Source organism: Cetorhinus maximus, chromosome 18, assembly GCF_964194155.1.
Source record: "Cetorhinus maximus chromosome 18, sCetMax3.hap1.1, whole genome shotgun sequence".
NCBI classification, from domain to species: domain Eukaryota; kingdom Metazoa; phylum Chordata; class Chondrichthyes; order Lamniformes; family Cetorhinidae; genus Cetorhinus; species Cetorhinus maximus.
The window spans coordinates 17,669,537-17,687,531 of record NC_135896.1 but is presented as its reverse complement, the minus strand read 5'-3'; the positions used below and the strand labels follow the sequence as shown (position 1 = coordinate 17,687,531).

Below are 17,995 nucleotides of genomic sequence, written 5' to 3'. Positions count from 1 at the left end.
TGGAAATTAATATCTGAGAGCGATGCAAAAGGAGCTACTGATTTACTGTCACCCATTTTATATAATCACACAACGTCAAAATTACCACCTCATGGTCTGACCTCCCAAAATTGAAAAGGGCTAAGAGCTCATTTCGATATCCAGGACTGCAGCATCTGCCCATCTATCGTTGTTTCATATGAAGCTGTATGAAACAACTTCCCATTTTGGCATAAATAAATAGTGAAGATTAAGGTGATGCTTTATGTCATTGGGTAATACAGGAGTGCAGTGGTTGTGCTAATCAACTAGGAAGTCAATGGTTTTGACATCAAATGCCGCCATGGCTATTAACAAAACTGACTTCGCCAAATTTGGTTCTTTATGAGATAACTTAAAAATGACTGCTTTCTTCTAAAAACCTATTGGTTCACTAATGCTCTTCCATGAAAGTATGCTGCTTTGGCCTAAATAAAAACAGAAAATGTTGGAAAAACTCAGCAGGCCTGGCAGCATCTGTGGGGAGAGAAGCAGAGTTAATATTTCAAGTCTGTATGACTCTTCTTCAGAGCTAAAGAGCTTCTCAGCTTGAACAGTTAACTCTGTTTCTCTCACCACAGATGCTGCCAGGCCTGCTGAGATTTTCCAGCATTTCCTGTTTTTCTTTCAGATTTCAATCCCTCCCTTTTAACGCTGGGAAGAAAGTTCATCAATCTTTGATAGGAGGGAGTGTTGATCTGCCAATGGAAGCCTGCATCCAATCTGAGCCAGTAGAGGGTAAAAAATGTATCTGGACTCCCTCGCAATGTCATCTGAGAGGCTATATGAGTGTTCCCTGATCTTTTGCAGAGGTTTGCTGGCGTGCAGTATTGGAAATAGGATCTGACTCTCCAAGTTTTCCAATTCCCTGATTTTATGAACCCTGAAGCAAAAGTTGGAACAAAAATGAGCAACACTGATCCCTCCCTTCAAACGTATGCTTTAAAAATCAGTCAGCAACTCGTGCAGCCCCAGTTGCTGACTGTTTGCCGTCCTGGCTTGATGTCCAGCTGGTTCTGGGCACATGTCCCAAGGCCTCCTTGACAATTCAAGTCTTTCTGCCATAGCAAGGATGTATTTTGTTCCTTTTCAGCCTGATTCACTCAATGAGACACCTACCAGCAGGAAGCAGGAAAAGAAAAACAAAACTGTCCAGCTTGTTCTACTGAAAATGGGGTACCTTTGGATCAGTGGGATGGAGCACTCAACCTTAATTGACCCAACAGCAAGCAGACTGAAGACATTTAGAGGTGAGAAGCTCAAGAAGAGAAGGATTTAAGTACATATATATTTATACACGTATATGACCTTAAAAGTACAAGAAATCTGGATCATACCAGGAGGGAAGAATTATTCTGATAGTTACATCTTTTTTAATATTATCTATGATCTGCTACACATCGTGACAAGAGCTACTTCTCTTGCCTCCAGTGTTATACAGAAAAATAACTTGCTGTAATTAACCGTAAATTACAGTCATTGTACATTCAGACATTAAGCTGTATTACCTGGATTGCCTACAGGGTTCACCAATGTCAGTGACTGGAGTAGTTAGAATGGAGCTACTGTACACAGATCAAAATAAAAAGGGTGGGAAGTGGGTAGAGCTTCTATACTACCTCTTCCCCCTTTGTGACCTGGTTTCTGATAGCAATCAAGCTCTTCTCTCTGATCCCTCCCACGTGGCAAAGGAGAACAGAACTTTAGGATTAAATTTGAAAACTGGAACACTGCTAATCAAGTCAATTTGGTTTCAAAATCTTCCAGGCAATTTGCTGTCCTCTTAGTTTCATGTACAGCTACAGCAAAACATGCCAATGACATGGGACTGCACAGCTCAAGAAGAAACTTGACACTAGTCCGGTTTTTTATTCTGACTTGCTCCTATTGAGCAAGCCCCTATTTACCCTCTTGTCTTGATTTTTTTCAGCTTATTTGTTTTAAGGCAATCTGGCACTAGGCACTTGTCCTGGGAATCACATTCAATGCGGTAAGTGCGGTGAATGGGTGAGTGAATGGGTGAGTAAATGGGTGAGTGAATGGGTGAGTGAATGGGTGAGTGAATGGGTGAGTGAATGTGTGAGTGAATGGGTGAGTGAATGACTGAGTGAATGGGTGAGTGAATGGGTGAGTGAATGTGTGAGTGAATGTGTGAGTGAATGAGTGAGTGAATGTGTGACTGAATGAATGAATGAATGTGTGAGTGAATGGGTGAGTGAATGTGTGAGTGAATGTGTGAGTGAATGGGTGAGTGAATGGGTGAGTGAATGTCTGAGTGAATGAGTGAGTGAATGGGTGAGTGAATGTGTGAGTGAATGTGTGAGTGAATGTGTGAATGAATGTCTGAATGAATGAGTGAGTGAATGTGTGAATGAATGTCTGAGTGAATGAGTGAGTGAATGTGTGAGTGAATGTGTGAATGAATGTCTGAGTGAATGAGTGAGTGAATGTGTGAATGAATGTCTGAGTGAATGGGTGAGTGAATGTCTGAGTGAATGGGTGCGTGAATGTGTGAGTGAATGTCTGAGTGAATGGGTGAGTGAATGGGTGAGTAAATGTGTGAGTGAATGTGTGAATGAATGTGTGAGTGAATGTGTGAATGAATGTGTGAGTGAATGGGTGAGTGAATGCGTGAGTGAATGTCTGAGTGAATGGGTGAGTGAATGGGTGAGTGAATGTGTGAATTATGGGTGAATGAATGGCTAAGTGTGTAGGTATGTAAGTGGGTAGGTGGGTGAGGTAAGTGGGTGAGTGGGAAAGGTGGCAACTAGTTGGAGTGTCCGCCGGATAGGGTAGTAGGTGAGATGGCTAGTGTGGGTGAGTGGATAGCAGGGTAAGGGGGCTGGGGGCGGGTAGTCAGGGTTGAGGGGGTTGCCAGGGGGTCAGTGCGAGTGATTGGAGGTCAGTTGTATAGTTACCCATGAGTTAGACTAGGATTTTTCTGTCTAACAGTTCCTGGGCAACTATTCAGTTAAGTAGGTCAGAACTGTCTGAAATTTCCCACTCTAACTCAGAAGTCAGACACCTTTTCAGAGGATCCTGAGGAGCAAGGGAATTGCCCATCGGAAGTTCAGGCTTCCCAGGCAATTCCCATGAAGTCAGTGCGTCGGGACTTCTGCCGGGCCCTGACACACATCTTGGCTTCTACATCCAGCCTCCAACGATCCAGAGACTAGAAGATCTGGGCCAATATGTAATGATCCTGAGTCTTAGGATGCCAAGGAAAAGATGTTGCAGCTCGAATGTATTTCATCAGCAGGCATTTAGGAATGACTGTGCTTGACAAATCTCATAGAATTCTTTGAAGTGGTAACCGGTGTAGTAGATGGAGAATTCAAGTGGGTGTAGTGTATTTGGACTTTAGGAAAACCTTTGACAAGCCACTAAATTGGAGATTACTAGAGAAGAATAAGGACTATGGGATTAAAGTGAGGTTAACAACTGCATGAAAAACTGTTAGATGGTAGGAAACAGTTAAATGAAGTAGGGTATTATGTCCAACTCCGTGCATCACATTGTAAAAAGGATGTGAAGGCTTTAGAAATGGTGCAGCAAAAAGTTACGAGAAGGGATAAGGGACTGCAGTTACATGGATAGATTGGAGAAACTGGAATAAAAACAGAAAATGCTGGAAAAACTCAGCAGGTCTGGCAGCACCTGTGGAGAGAGAAACAGAGTTAACGTTTTGAGTCCATACGACTCTTCTTCAGAACTGAAGAGAGGTAGAAATGTGATAGATTTTATACTGCTGAAGAGGGGGAGGAGCAGGTGGAGCAAAATAGGTCAGCAATAGGTGGGAGCTCAGGAGAGATTTGACGAAGATGTCATGGGTGCAAGACAAAGGAAGTGTTAGCGATGGTGTTAAAGACAAAAGAAGGTGCCAATAGTGGCACAAAGGTCAGATAGCAGAATGTGTTAATAGCAGAATAAGGGTCAGCATTCTCTGAATGCAAAATATAAGAACAAGTTACAAGGGGCCCTGTGGGGGGAGGGGTTTGGGAAAAAAATAGGAAAAAATGATCAAAATGGAGGGCAGAGCTCATGCTCCTATGTGACACCCTGATCCACTCCTCCATCACCCCCAACACCTCACCCCCTTCCCACGGCACCTTCCCATGCAACCGCAGAAGGTGCAACACCTGCCGCTTTACCTCCTCCCTCCTCACCGTCCAAGGCCCCAAACTCTCCTTTCAGATGAGGCAGAGCTTCGCTTACACCTCTTTCAATTTACTCTACTGTATTCACTGCTCACAATGCGGTCTCCTCTACAATGGGGAGACTAAATGCAGACTGGGTGACCGCTTTGCGGAACACCTTCGCTTAGTCCGCAAGCATGGCCCTGAACTTCCTGTCGCTTGCCATTTCAACACACCACCCTGCTCTCATACCCACATTTCCATCCTTGGCCTGCTGCAATGTTCCAATGAAGCCCAACACAAACTGAAGGAACAGCACCTCATCTTTACAGCATTCTGGATTCACCAACTTCAGACCATGAACTTTGTTCTCCATTTTGATCATTTTTTTCATTTTTTCCATTTTTTTCCCAACCCCCACCTACCACAAGGTCCCTTGTGACTTGTTCTTATGTTTTGCTTTCAGAAAGTGCTGACCCATGTTCTACTATTAACATATTGTGCGATCTGACCTTTATGCCACTACTAGCACATCCTTTAGTCTTTATCACTACCATCAACGCTCCCTTTGTCTTGTGTCCATGACATTTTTGTCAAATCTCTCCTGAGCTCCCACCTATCGTTGACCTTCTATTTTGCTCCACCTGCTCCTCCCCCTCTTCAACAGCATAACATTCATCTCACTTCTACCTTTCTTCAACTCTGAAGAAGAGTCATATGGACACGAAACGTTAACTGTGTTTCTCTCTCCACAGATGCTGTCAGACCTGCTGTGTTTCTCCAGCAGTTCCTGTTTTTATTTCAGATTTCCAGCATCCACAGTATTTTGCTTTTATGTTGGAGAAACTGGGATTGTTCTGTCTCGATAAGACAAGATTTGATATGTATTCAAAATCATGAGCGGTCTAGACAGATTAACTAAAGAACTATTCCTGTAGGTGGGAGAGTCAAGAACCAGAGGACACTGATTAAAAGTGATTGGCTAAAGATCTAATGGTGACATGAGAAAAAATTCTTTTTCCATAGCAAGTAGGTAGGATCTGGTCCACATTACCTGAGAGTGCGGAGGCAGATACAATCAGAATTAGATAAGCACCTTTAGAATAAAGAGATGCAGGGCTACAGGGAGAGAGCAGAGGAATGTGACTAGCCATGTTGTGCTGGCAGAGAGCTAGTATGGACACAGTGGGCCGAGTGTCCTCCTGCTGTTTTGTCCCCATTTCATGATTTTATGATTTCTGCTGTGATGTAAGGGTAGGATTCATCGGTGCTAGACCACCCTTTATTTATCATGTATGTGTTTAGTCACTGAGCACTAACAGCCTATTTAAACATGGTGGGTGGGAGAGATACCGCAGCTGTGTATATGATCCTTCCCTCGCCTGACATTCATGTACTTCCAGCGGTTGCTGGACATCAGTCAAAATTGGGAGCCGTGGACAATTTTACCTCCCTTTGATCTGCGGAATGTTAAGGGTGATTTTAACACATTTCAGTGGAGATGGTGGCATAGTGGTAATGTTACTGGGCTAGTAATCCAGGGGCCCAGGCTAATGCACTGGGGATAAGATTTCAAATCTCACCATGGCAGCTGGTGGAATTTAAATTTAATCAATAATCTGGAATTGAAAAGCTAGTCTCAGTAATGGTGACCATGAAATGATTGTCGTAAAAAACCTATCTGGTTCACTAGTGCCCTTTAGGGAAGAAAATCTGCTGTCCTTGCCTGGTTTGGCTTACACGTGGCTCCAGACCCACAGCAACGTGGTTGACTCTTAACTGCCCTCTGAAATGGTGTAGCATGTTCAAAGGCAACTATGGATGGGCAACAAATGTTGCAAGTGATAACCACATCCCATGAAAAAATAAAAAGTCCCCCTTTGCTCACCTAACTCAGCACAGAACAAGGATCTAATCTGTGATCTGGTCTATGGTGCAAATGTTCAGTGAATAAACACGAGGGAGCAGATGGTACATTTCTGTCATCCCTTTTTATTTAATATTCTTGAAAAAAATGTTGAGGTGCGAGGCATTGAAATAACTGGTTTAACTTCAGTCATAATTCAGCAAATAACTTATCCCTAGCAGTACGTAATATCACATTTGCATTCAAAAGGTTTTCATGCGACCATACCTTTGCATAAAACTTGTTAATTCGCAGAATGTCCTCATAAAATCATTATAAGAAAACAACATGCATAAAAGAGCAGAAAGACACAGAGGTTAATATCGTGGTTTCCTGTCCTGTGAAAATATGTGGTTAATTTTATGGAGGTAAGGCGTTAGCAACTTGTTTTCATTTTTAAAAATCAATTGGGTACATTCACAGACAAACCAGTGTTCAATGTGTAAGGTTAGCTCAAAAGAATAGAAATAGTGTTTTAATCACCGATAATTGATGGTTTATATAGAGAGTTTGTGGAAGATCACAAAGTTAATTGTGTCACTAATGGTCGGAAATTAAAGACCCAGATTAAACTCTGCATTGTAGCTTCAGTATGTTCATATCTCATTCCAAGTTATGGCCAGTGTTACCCCGGCAACCCTTTCTACACTCAACATTGAGCCAGAGTTGAGCCTCCTGCCTTGACGAAGGTGTGAAGTATGTGTCAGGTGGCGGAATCATTCCAGATTTGCACTAAGTGCGATGGCAGGAGGGTAAAATGACGTTTTACCCGTTGGCCACAATGGTGGCTTTTCACACCGTATCATCCCAAACCTGCCGCAGTAATTATGCATTCCTGGGAAACACGCCATTTCCATGGTGGGCAGGCCGTCACTCGCCTGCCACGCCATCACCACCTCGCTGCTTCATCATGCCGGGCGCCATGTTTAAAGTCCAGCTGCGCGCACACATCTCAGCGCTTCCAGCCCTCAACTGCTGCAGAGAAGATGTCCATGAAACGCAAAAAGACTGCAGCTCCCAGATTTAATGACACGTCACTGGAATGCCTTTTGGATGCTGTAGCGGCCCGCTGCAATGTCCTCTACCCTCACTCTGGCCACAGGATCAGCAGCAACCTCGCTAATCTAGTTTGAGAGGCGGTGGCAGTGGTGGTCAGCGCCAACGCCCTTCAAAAGAGGACAGCCACCCAGTGCCACGGGAGGATGAATAAATCTCCTCCATTCTGTCAAGGTAAGTCACTCTTCTCATCACTCTCAACTCACACACTCACAAACCCATCACACATCAACAGGTCCCTCACTCACTGCCAGTTCAAGGGACATCACCATTCACTCTCTCACACACACCTTCATTGTCCTCATCCCATCCATGGGACCATTCTTCACCAATACATGCCAGATACTTATCGCCTGGCCTGGCAGGCATCCTTCTTATGCTTTCTCCATCTCTATTCATGCAGGACAAGCTGGCACACAACAACAGGGAGAGGTCACAGACCGGTGGAGGAATGCCTGAAATCAAGGTCCTCACGGACTTTGAAAACGGGGTCATCCAGCTGGCCGGCGAGGATCTGGACCAGTCCTGTGTTGGCGGTCAGGTTGGCGGTGCTCTACCAAGTGAGGAACAGCAGTGCAACATGCATCAGACAACCATGCTGTGAGTGATGTGTCCTGTTTCACAGGCCACTGCCATGCACTAATTATCTCACCTTGCTTCTGCAGGCACATCTGGATAAAAGCCGACAGAGCCCATGACCCAGGGCCTCCAATCAAGCCCCGAAGAAATCTCTGAAGAAGAATCTAGAGGCACCCTCCATCACAGCCCTCAGCCACACCCTCCACCAGCGCAGAGACACACACCTCAGTGTGTCCTAGCTTCACGGTAAGCTCGGAATCACAATCTGGTGAGCACATCACACTGTCTGATCCATAGCAGGCAGCGGCAGGGACTTCCAGATATCTGGCACTCGGAGGACTGCTGGAGGCCAGAAATTTGCTGAGTCCGAGTCAGATGACGAGCCTCTGGACCTGGTTATGTCACAGTTGCTGGAGCTGCAAAGGCAAGCTCAGGAACATCAGGAAGGGATGTCCGCTGCACTCCTCAGATTGCAAGGCACGATGGAAGAGTCCGTCTGCCTTCAGGCTGAGGTGATAGTGCCGGCATGCCAATGCACCAAGGTCAACACTGGTAGGATGGCAGCCACCATGGAGGTCTAGGTCCAGGATGTCGCTCCTTCACTGATGCGCGGGCTCAATTCCATCACTGACGCAATAGTTGGTCTCCAACAATGTGTATGCGAGAGGGGTGTGGGGCTCCTCGATCTCACCCCAGCTACCCCTTCTCAATAAGTCAGCCAGAGGCCCTTGGGTACCTATAGGGAGGAGAATCAGCAGGGGTACCCCCCAGGGCCATCCATCCAGGTGACTCCAGGAGTGTCCGGCCCAGCTGAATCCCCTCTTCCTGTGACCTCAGCAGCTCCAATTTCATGGGCTGAAGAGGGTGCCACTGCCACACAGCAGGACTCCGAAAGCAGGCTGGGGCCCTCCAAGTCTCGGCCCTCCAGAGGACTCCCGCCAAGGTCATCACCGACAGGGTGTAGCAGTCAGCAGGCTGCCTCCACCTCTGTTGTCGATGTCCGGGGAGCACCAAGATGTAGCAGCAGGATTAGGAAGGTTAAGAAGATGAAGCTGCACAGCCTGGGCACGGGTGTTAATCACTTGTACATATGTTTACTATTATAAATAAACACCCAAGAATGTCTCCCTGCCCATGGCTCCTTGTTCTGATGAGCAGTGTTCATGTCACTCAGATGTGAATCCTTTCTACACAAGATAAAGGCAGATGTCTCAGTCCAAGGCCCCTTCCCTGGGCTTTATGGAGCCTTCAGACTGAAGTGATGGTCTGGCCTGGCCTTCACTGGACACATTACTGAAGCCTGCACCTCAACGGTGCTTGTCATTGCTGCCAGAATGTTGTGGGCAGGTGTCACAGAGTTTCACCATTCTCTCTGTGTGCTCTCAGCACCTTTAAGGTGGGGCTGGCCTGCATCTCTTCAGCATCTGTGTCCAGTGACCCTGTGCTCCTGAAGGAATTAGGTGTTGAAGGCAGACAAAGGATCAGGTGCTTTTAAAGTTTCATGGCTGTGCCTTTATGATATGACCCTGATCACAAGCGAGCTGCCCTTGGCCAAACAGGAGGCAGACGTTCTCAAAGGGCACTGCTCCCCCCTCTGCACAATCAGACATCTCAGTCAGTCTCTTCTTAGTTGTCTTTGCTCTTTGTACGCCATGAGGCATACAGCTAGGTCACCAGGCTCCGTGATCCTGCCCATTAAATCTTGGAGGGGGATTTAAACCCAGATCTTCAGGCTCAGAGGCAAGGACGCTATCCACTATACCACAAGACATCCTGGCATTTATTACCTATCCCTGGTTCTCCTTAAGAAGGTGATTGGCCTTTCCCTTGAACCACTGCAGCCCATGTGGTGAGGACTACAACAAAGAATGTTTCATGTTTTGGGGGTTATGCTATAAGTGCTTGGAAGTTTTCATCTGAAATTCACATCTGTTCCTATCTGGCATTAGGCCAAGAGGCCTTTTCTCAAACCCACTTCATTATAAGCTCTTTGGATGCTTTTCAATACGTCCAGTGTCTGGTACCTTGCAGCTTCGAAGGCCAATGCATCTGTCCTATTCTTTCCCCAGGTGGCTCTTGTCAATGGGTGCCTTTGATGGCCTAGGGGCACATCTGGATGAATGCCCCTTGGCATTCTGAAGGGTTTTCTAATTGATGTGTCCAACTCCTGTCACACCCTAGAGGTCCACATGCCCAAAGCATCTGGTTCCTTTGAATTTCTAGCTTTGTTAAGTACTCCCATAACTTATGCTTGGAGCATAATAAAAGCCTTTTTTCTAAATTGATTGGGATCGCCATGGAAAGCGGCTCATGTCTGTTCAGAAGTAAATCGGGCAGCAAGGCAAAGCTCAGAGCAACACGGAATGACAGGGCAGAAGATCCTCTCCATTGTAAACTGTTGGGTCATGTAATTCTGCAGTTTGGTAAATAATGTAAGTCAGACCTTGCATGACACAGAAAGCAACTGTAAGTGCGGTCAAATAATAATGCAAGCTTGGCAAAAAAAAAGAGTCTTTTTTGCAGCGAAAGGTGATTCATTTAACAGGGAGACTTTAGCAATGGGCAAAGCTCGGAAACGGATGTGGATTTTCAGTTTCAGTTCACGGAGATGCAGTCACCGGCCAGGTAATCGCCCAAGTGGAGTGACTGCATCAGAAACCCCTGCATGAAAAAAACACCTCAGCCCCTGACAGGACTGAAAACAATAACTGAAAGATGAATTTACAGCAAAAAAATTATTAACGCATATTCAGTCACTGCTTCTTGTAAATTCATCAATAATTTGTGTTTACAGCAATACTTCACAAATGGAACACCTGATGCAACTGAAACCGATACTTTATTCGGATGAATTGTCTCATTCTCTACAGGTCAATAACAGTTATCTTCTGTGATGGTGCCTGCTTTCCTTAATGAGGCACTTTATTCATTATAAGGTTCTCAGCAAACCTACTCTGAACAGGGAAGAAATCTTCATATGATTCGGATGAAGGGTCTCCACTCAAAATATTAGACTGGCTGTTCTCTGCTATGTGCTGACTTGCCTGGTGTGCGTTTCCAGCATTTTCTGCTTCTTTAGATTTACGTTTGCGATTTTTCCTTTTACCTTTGAGCATGGGGTCTGTCCCCTTAGGTACCAGATGCTGTGAAACATTTCTTTATTTGATCAACATGCTACTGGAAAGCGCTGTAATTTTTTTTTCCTGTAAATTTGGCTTGGTAAAGGTTTTCCTTTATTAGTATGAAGGTTAATCACTGACATAAAGAAGTGAAACATCCCGGGACCATTTTAGGTTAAAAAAAAAAGTAAAAACACAGTTTCTGCTTGTACATAAGATGGTGGGAATAAATGTACAAAAAGCTCCCATAAGAAATAGACTTTAACAGTTTCAGCACCGATTGTCTTTCTCACTTTTTCATACCATGCAGCTATCTCTGGTCATAAAGCATCTCTTAAAATCATATTCTGCTGATTCCTGACACTGACTATAGTAATCGAGGATTAGAAAACCTTCAGAACCTCTGGGCATTTCTCATTTTATTATATTCCTTGTTGAAAAAGAGAAATTGTAACTATTTGTATAATCTTTCATTTCAAAGCACATACACACAAGTCCGGCAAGGGTAAATGCAGAATACGCAGATTCTGATGTCTAATTTTTCAACATCATTCCTCAAGGGGAGCCTGTTCCCAATCCTTGCTTATCCTCTGGGAATGGTATCTTTGTAACAGAAATTTTTAGTGCTGAGAAGGCCTAATGGTTTACCCACATCTGGCATTGCAAAGTAGCGCTAACAGTTATCCAGTCTGGAAGCAAGCAGTTGTGTCGAACTTAGTAAAATGTTAACTGAATACCAAAAGCTTTATTCTGAAAAAAATGTAAGTCTATCCATTTATGAGCTTCACATGTCTTATGATTTAGCGGCTTTTGTTTTTAATGCATTCAATTCATTATTTTAATTTCCACCATGGGTTCGAGTCCCCACTCCAGAGAGCTGAGAACATAGTTCAGCTTCAAATTCCTGTGCAGTCCTGAGGGAGTGCTACATTATCAAAAGTTAACTGAGGCCTGGTCTGCCCTTTTGAGAGAGGCATAAAAGATCCCATGGCACTATTAGAAGGGCCGTGAACTTCACTCCAGTGTTCAGGCCAATGTCTCAAAAGCAGATATAGACTAAAGCTTCAATGGCATTGTGTTCAAGGTGGCAGGCAACATGCATACATAACTTCTAAGTTGAAGAGGTGCAATGTACCATGCTGTACTGGAACTGAATGGTCTACTCTTATTCCATTGTTGCTATATTCCTAGAAACAGTGTAAGTTGTATGCTTGCTGCAGCAGAAGAACTGATATTTGGGAATAGGACAAGATGTTATAATGGTGGAGGAGACTGAACTCATTCATCATAGATGGCTACAACAGCTGCACTTTATGTTATACAAATAGCGTGTGTTCCCTGTGTGAAGGGAATACAGCTAGGGTAACTTTATTCCCAAATGTAATGGTTCAGTTACTCAAATTTGAATGAAAACAAAGAAAAGTTTCAGGAAACTTTTTGTTAATCATTCTGTTCAGAAAGACATCCCTTGCCAGGTCTGACAGTACAGGTTAGGCACCTAATATTACAATGCATTCAACTTCTGCATCAATGCCACTTTTCCACTCTGTAATCCTTGATTCCCTTAGTGCCCAGAAATCAATCAACCTCATTCTTAAATATACTCATCGGCTAAACATCCAAAGCCCTAAGGGGGAGAAAATTTCAAAGGTCCTACTTAAAATGTTTCTCTTTGACCAGATTTTCAAAAGCCTCTCCACCGTGGTGAAAATAGCAGACATGCTTAAAGATCTTAGGTCCCGCCACGAAACACGACACTTTCCATTTTTGCGGGGGTGGATTCGGGGCGCAGGAAGTGTTTCAGTTTTTGGAGGCAACTGGCCATTTAAATCATCAACTGCCTTCACTGAAGTGGGATTTTGGTAGGTCAGTAGTAGTATTAAACCCAAAGTGTGCAGATTACCAGGTAAGAGCAGGTCTGAACTTTGGAGAGGTAAGGTACCCCTTTGGATCTGGTCCTTGGACACCTTTAGGGGAGGTAAGGTGCCCTTTGGAATTGTTATAAGTAGGCATAAATGTAGGTAAAAAATGCATAAACGCATTACTGTCAAGCCCATTGGAAACTGTCAATAGACCTATCACAATCAACTGTCAAAACTGTCAAAAGCATCTATTAAAGGGACTTGTCAAAGAAACCTGTCAAAGGGAGCTGTCAAAGGGAGCTGTCAGAAGGACCTGTCAGAGGGAGCTGTCAGAGGCAGCTGTCAAGCTGTCAAAAATTAAAGTCCAGCTCTTTAAATCTTTGAAAAATAATATCTGGAGGAATGAAGAAAAGTGATTGCTTGCTATTTCACTCTATCTGTTGACATATGCCTGAGAGCTTCCATTACTGAATGAGTGTGGCATTACTGATTGCACAACTATACATTATCACAGTAGGGTGCCTGCCATTTCACTGTTTGATAGACAGCTACAAGTGGTTTTAGATTATTTGAACTGAAACTATGAATTCCAATGCTTGTTGTTATAAGGGATCGTGCACTTGACTTTAATGTTTATTGTTATACGGCTTTATGTAGTTGAAGGAATCTAAACATAGTACGTGAGTTTTCAATAATGAGAGTGTTTTTTCAATATAGTAAAGTCTGCAATAGATACATAGAACTTTATTTCATAGAACTTAATTTTATTTAATCCCTGCATGGGTCCTGAGATCTGGCCATTGTGAGTACCAGGTATGTTGGCATGGTAGGTATAAGAAAAATGGTGATGGGTGGGGAGGCATGGGTTGGCACTAAGTTTGCACAGGGGTTATTAAAGCCCATGGGAGTGGGTGGAGGGGCATAGGTTGCCATAGGGGCTATAAAGGGCCATGGAGTGTGGGTGAAGTGCACAGGTTGGCATGGGGGATATGAGGGGTTGGGGAGGGTATGAGGTGGCATGGGTTGGCATGGGTGGGGCATGAAGTGTGTGGGGGTGAGGGGGGTTGAGGGGTGAGGGTTGAAGGGATGTTTCATATTTTAATCTATATTTTTAAACTTTGGACACAGTGCCGGATATTCGAGGCAAGCCTTCCACCTGCCTCTACACTTGGCATCCTTCACAGTTCACCCTGCGCCACCTGCCCCAACTTCTAATCCAGCCCATGCCCCCGGACTGAAAATCTGACATCCGGGCAGCCATTTTTAAAGGTCGTGTTTGTGGAGCCAGGAATTCTTTTGTCTCTGTTCACCCAACCTGGGAGCAAAAATCTGGGCCCAAGCTTTTGGCCATCTGTCCTAATGTCTGCTTCTTCATCTTACTATCAATTCATTTCTGATTGAGCTTCTATTGAAGTGCTTAGCAACATTTTAGAATGTTAGAGATGCTATACAAATGCGAGGTGTTGTTGTGAATGCTAATATGACTCCGAAATTATTATTCTCATTTTCACTAGGTGAACGTGTGACTCATTGACTCAAGAAAGTTACTATAACTAGCTCATGAGTGACTGGACCCTTGGCTGGAATGTCAAATTGGATTTGGAAAATTTTGACTATAATTATAATCTTACAATATCGACCTTCCTTTTAATTATGTGGAGATAATTTCTCAGGAGTGACGCAAAGTGAGTAATTAATATACTTCCCCCTCACGAAGGTCACACTCCTTTGTTTTTAAACTGTTACTACATCACAAAATATCCACAGGTACTAAAACAGCAGCAACTCACTTATTAAAATAAATTGAAATGAGCTTCCATCGACTCTCGTTGTACCATTATTACTAATAGGAGTGAAATAATTCAATTCACCTACTGGAGAATAACATCCCTCTTAAAAAAAAAGGAATGCAAATAAAATCACACCTGCTGAGATGAAGCTTACCCAGAGTATGATACACAGGCCCCAGACTGCAGCTAGAAATTGTAAGACTGGCAAGTAAGCTGAAGCAGACGGTGACAACCAATACATAATGTACCACCAAAGAAGGGACTTAGTTCAAGGGTATCACCTAAGCTCTGGATTTAAATGCAGAAAAGGAAATAAAAATACGCTGACAGGCTGCAATGAGGTAGTTAGAACAGGAGGAGATGTATGTGGAGTATAAACACCAGCACAGGCTAGTTAGGCCAAGTGGCCTCTTTCATTGCCGTATATTCTATGTAATTCCACAGAAGGTCTTCTGATGTTGGTAAAGACAGTGAATCTTGCACGTTAGGTCAAGGTTCAATTATTGATTGTGATGATCTTATGGGCATGCTGCAACTGACCAATTAGTGCCGATGGGACTTTGCTCCTGATTGCTGACCAGTGGCTCCTGGTGGAAATTTCTCATGATCATATGTTGGATGAAGACAGGAATAGTTTTGGGACTTACGACTCCCACAGTCTATTGACGGTCACTGTGTAGGCCCTCACATATGGACATACGAACTAGAAGCAGGAGTAGGCCATCCGGCCCTTCAAGCCTACTCTGGCATTCAATAAGATCGTGGCTGATCCGATTGTAACCTCCCACCTACCACTGACAACCTTTCAGCCCCTTTGTTAATCAAGAATCCAGCCCTGCCTTAAAAATATTCAAAGACCCTGCTTGCACTGCCTTTTGAGGAAGAGTTCCAAAGAGCCACGGCCCCCTTAGAGAAAACATTTCTCCTCATCTCAGTCTTAAATGAGCCACCCCTTATTTTTAAACTATGACTCCTAGTTCTAGGTTATCCCACAAAAGGAAACATCCCCTCCACATCCACTCTGTCAAGACCCCCCAGAATCTTAATCGTTTCAATCAAGTCACCTCTTACTCTTCTAAACCCCAGGGGATACAAGCCTAACCTGTCCAACCTTTCCTCATAAGACAATTCCTGATATTAGTTTAGTAAACCTTCCCTGAGCTGCTTCTAACACATTTACATCTTTCCTTAATGTATAGCTGAAGCATAGCCTTCCTACTTTTGTATTCAATTCCCCTCGCAATAAACAATAACATTCTATCAGCTTTCCTAGTTACTTGCTGTACCCGCATACTAGCCTTTTGTGATTCATGCACTAGGACACCCAGATCCCTCTAAATCTCAGAGATCTGCAATGTCTCACCATTTAGACAATAAGCTTCTTTTTATTCTCCCTGCCAAAATGGGTGATTTCACATTTGCCCACATTACACTCCGTTTGCCAGGTCATTGCCCACTCAACTTATCTATGTCACTTTGTAGTCTCCTTACATCCTCTTCACAGCTTACTTTCCTACTTGTGTTTGCGTCATCAACGAATTTAGCAATCATACCATCTGTCCCTTCATCCAAGTCATTTATATGAATTGTAAAAAGTTGAGGCCCCAGCACTGATCACTGTGGCACACCATTTGTTACGTCCCTCCAACCATAAAACACCCATTTATGGCTATGTTTCCTGTTAGCCAGCCAATCTTCTATCCATGCTAATACATTACCTCCTACACTATGGGCTTTTATTTTTGATAACTTTTGATATGGCAACTTACCAAATGCCTTCTGGAAATCTAAGTACAGTACATCCACCAGTTCCCCTGTATCCACAGCACATGTGACTCATTCAAAGAATTCCAATAAATTGGTTAAACATTATTTCCCTTTTACAAAAACCATGTTGATTCTGCCTGATTGCCTCAAACTTTTCTAAGTGCCCTGCTATTAAACTTTAATAATAGCTTCCTTCATTTTCCCTATGACAGATGTTAAGCTAACTGGCCTGTGGTTTCCTGCTTTCTATCACCCTCCCTTTTTGAATAAAGGAACTACATTTCCTATTTTCCAATCTAATGGAACCTTCCTCGAATCTATGGAATTTTGGAAAATTAAGACCAGCACGTCAACTAATTCACTAGCCACTTCTTTGAAGACCCTAGGATAAAGTCCAACAGAACCCAAGGATTTGTCAGCCCACAGCTCCAACAATTTGCTCAATACCACTTCCCTGGTGATTTTCCTGAGTTCCTCTCCCTTCTATTTCATAGTTTATAGCAATTTCTGGGATGTTACTCGTATCCTCAATAGTGAAGACCAATGCAAAATACCAGTTCAATTCATCTGCCATCTCCTTACTTTCCGTTATTAATTCCCCAGACTCACTTTCTATAGGACCAACACTCACTTTGTTAACTCTTTTCTTATTTAAATGTCTATAGGAACTTTTACTATCCGTCTTTATATCTTCAGCTAGCTTTCCCTCATACTCTAATTTTTCCCTCCTTATTAATCCTCTTGTCATTCTTTGCTGTTCTTTATATTCTGTCCAATCTTCTGACCTGCCATCCATCTTGCGCAATTATATGCTTTTTCTTTAGGTTTGATACTGTCTTTAACTTTTTTAGTTAACCATGGATGGTGGGTTCTCCCCTTGAAAGTTTTCTTCTTCATTGGAATGTATCTATTCTGTGTATTCTGAAATATCCCTTTAAAACTCTGCCACTGCATGTCTATGGGCCTACCCCTTAACCTCATTTGCCAGTTCACTCTAGCTAGCTCTGCTTTCATGCCCTCATAATTGGCCTTGTTTAAGTTTAAAATACTAGTCCTGGACCCACTCTTCTCCCCCTCAAACTGAATGTAAAATTCAATTATATTATGATCGCTGCTATCTAGGGGTGCTTTCACTATGAGGTTATCAATTAATCCTACCTCATTGCTCAATACCAGGTCTAGTATAGCCTGCTGCCTGTTTGGCTCCAGACGTGCTGTTCCAATAAACTATCCAAAAACATTCTATGAACTCCTCATCAAGGCTACCTTTGTCCATCTGATTTTTCCAGTCTATCTGTAGATTAAAATCCCACATGATTTTCTGACAAGATCCCATTATCTCTTCCTTTATACTCTGTCCTACCATGTAGTTACAATTAAGGAGCTTGTACACCACTCCCACAAGTGTTTTTTTGCCTTTATTGTTTCTCATCGCAATCCAAATTGCTTCTACATTCTGGCTTCCTGAACTTAGGTCATCCCTCTCTAATGTGTTAATACCATCATTAATTAATAGAGCCACCCATCCAACTTTTCCTGGCTTCCTGTCTTTCCTAAATGTCACATACCCTTCAACATTCAGGTCCAAATCTATGTCACCCTGAAGCTGTGTCTTTGTAATGGCTATCAGTTCGTACTTATTTATTTCTATTTGCATTATCAGTTCATCTGTTTTGTCTTGAATGCTATGTACATTTAGACAAAGAGCCTTTAATTTTGTCCTTTTATTATTTTTGTAATGTCTGGCCTTATCTGCTGATTT

At 43.3% G+C, this 17,995-nt stretch overlaps 1 long non-coding RNA gene across 1 annotated transcript in view; it reads left to right on the top strand.

Moving 5' to 3' along the window:
* Nucleotides 1-10,545, top strand: part of LOC144693454 (uncharacterized) — a 73,824-nt gene extending 63,279 nt beyond the window's left edge. The window contains exon 3 of the long non-coding RNA XR_013579531.1: nt 10,490-10,545. This is a non-coding gene — a long non-coding RNA (uncharacterized LOC144693454). The remainder of the gene's footprint in view (nt 1-10,489) is intronic.
* Nucleotides 10,546-17,995: the final 7,450 nt, after the last annotated feature.